Raw genomic sequence first — 2,476 nt, forward strand, 5'->3', positions numbered from 1 at the left:
GCCAGGCTTTAGGATAGGTACGGTGGAACTAGTCTTCCAAAGGATGGGATAATTACCGGTTGAGAAGATGATGTTGTTCAACCATTACACGTAAATGACGAAATAAAAGAGACAAAAGGAGATGTTTTATAATGGGATAGGACATTTTATCAAATCCAGGGGTTCTACCTTTAACAGCTAAGAGAGCGAAATGGAGTTCCTGTAGAGCTAAATCAGCATCCAATTGCTTAGAAGAAGATGATAATCTTGAAGGAATGGGACGATTAGATTGGAGTTGGGAAAGTTGTCAAGCGGAAAATTCAGGTGGAAAGTTGGAATCATAAGAGGCATTAGAGAAGTGGACGGCTAACTCTAAGGCTATATCATGGGGATATAGTAGATTGCCTTGGGATGACTTAAGGGAAGTAATAGAAGAGTGGGAGGAAAAACCAGTAAGTTTTTTGAAGTGAAAACTTCTTTAGAATCGTTGGGAGTGATTTGAGGAAAAGTGAAACGAAAAAAGCGACCTACTTGGCTACGAAGCGTTATATTATATGTTGATATAAAAGTAGCGACGAACTAAATAAAAATAACTTTTATTCTTTCTTGTGATTCGAACCGAGGATTTTGGATCGGAAGCTCACATTGCTAGTCGCTCGGCTACCGCGCCATGCTGTCGTTGTTGGCCTAAAAGTTATTTAGTTACGAAGCGTTATATTATATGTTGATATAAATAATTTTTGTGAGCGTGTAATTCTCAAAAGGGTTTATTAGGTTTATTATTTAAAATGTATTGACTAGGTAGTGTGGTTATCAGCTTAACATCTGATAGATCCTCCATCGGAGGACAACAAATGTTAAACTAATTTTTGGAAATGGGCGGAGTGTTTTAGGGGCGGCTTGCTCCTTCTCTGCCACGGGCTGACCCGGTATTGCATTACCGCCGGGATTTTAGCTTTGAATAAATACAAGAAAAAATATACTAATACATTTAGCTTTGGTGGGAAGAGCCATAAATTTTTATGTGAATACATGTAGACGAAAATGGAATTTTTTTTTTTTGAAATTTACATTGTAGGACATTTCTGATTATTTATTGAAAACAGTTTTTGGCTTTTCTATTTTTGGTTTAGATACTGAAAGTCAGTTTAAGTGAATCGGTATAAATATTTCGTACATTAATTTTTGAAGTGAAAACTTCTTTAGAATCGTTGGGAGTGATTTGGGAAAAAGTGAAACGCATTACAACATATAAACGTAGCGACGAACTAAATAACTTTTAGGCCAGCACTGACAGTATGGCGCGATAGCCGAGCGGCTAGCAATGTGAGCTTCCGATCCAAAATTCTTAGTTCGAATCACAAGAAATAAAATTTTTTTTTTTTTTGAAATTTGCATTGTAGGACATTTCTGATTATTTATTGAAAACAGTTTTTTGGCTTTTCTATTTTTGGTTTAGATACTGAAAGTCAGTTTAAGTGAATCGGTATAAATATTTCGTACATTAATTGCAATGTGCGGAGTGTTTTAGGGGCGGCTTGCTCCTTCTCTGCCACGGGTTGACCCGGTATTACATTACCGCCGGGATTTCAGCCTTGAATAAATACAAGATAAAATGTACTAATACATTTAGCTTTGGTGGGAAGAGGCATACATTTTTATATGAATACAAGTGGACGAAAATGGAAGAAATTTGTAAGTCTGTTTCTTCGGTCGGTTTGGGTATTTTTTTTTGACAACATCGAAACCAAAGCATTTGTATCATATTTTATCTATCATAAACCACTCGTATCATTTCGCACCCTAAATACAAAAGGGTCACAACTCAAAATTTTCCAAAACTGAGTTTTTTGCATAAATTAATTCAGAGTACACATTTCTAACTGCTGCAAATATTTCGTTCACATAACTATCTTCTTTAACTGGAAAAATACAGTTATGTCTATTTTTATGTCAAGTGTGTTGCTTTTGCACGATCAATTAAAGAGAATTATTTTTAGTTGCGTTAATGGGCTCAAGAACAGCTGATTACTTTTATTACACATAAAGAGTTTTATTTTGAGTTCTGCCTCTATAACTGTAAAAAGTGATAAATTTCGTGGTATATTATTTTGCATTGTGCCTCTTTAGTTGTGAAAAGTGAGTTCAATTAGGTTAGGGAACTTATAAAATTAAAACATTTTATCAGTTAAAAAGGCACAACTTAAGAAAATATCACTACTTAATCGAAAAAATTTCAGTTAAAGAGTCATAAATCAAAATTTTGTTTTATTTTCGCAAACATAAAATAAAATTGAGAAAAATATAGTAGAACCTTCTTCAATGTTGTATATTTTCATGATGGAACAATATTTTCTTTAAATATTACAATAATTTTTACATAAAACGTTTTTCGTCTCTCCTGAAAATCTTGGTATTTTGAGTTGTGACCCTTTTGTATTTAGGGTGCGATTTGTTGAAATTGAAAACATTGAGGATGAATAATGATAAAATGAAG

At 33.7% G+C, this 2,476-nt stretch overlaps 1 pseudogene; it reads left to right on the top strand.

Annotated features, from left to right (window-relative positions):
• The first annotated feature begins 757 nt into the window (after positions 1–757).
• On the top strand, positions 758–944 carry LOC129251154 (U2 spliceosomal RNA; annotated as a pseudogene).
• Positions 945–2,476: the final 1,532 nt, after the last annotated feature.

Source organism: Anastrepha obliqua, unplaced genomic scaffold, assembly GCF_027943255.1.
Source record: "Anastrepha obliqua isolate idAnaObli1 unplaced genomic scaffold, idAnaObli1_1.0 ptg000005lb, whole genome shotgun sequence".
Classification (NCBI taxonomy): domain Eukaryota; kingdom Metazoa; phylum Arthropoda; class Insecta; order Diptera; family Tephritidae; genus Anastrepha; species Anastrepha obliqua.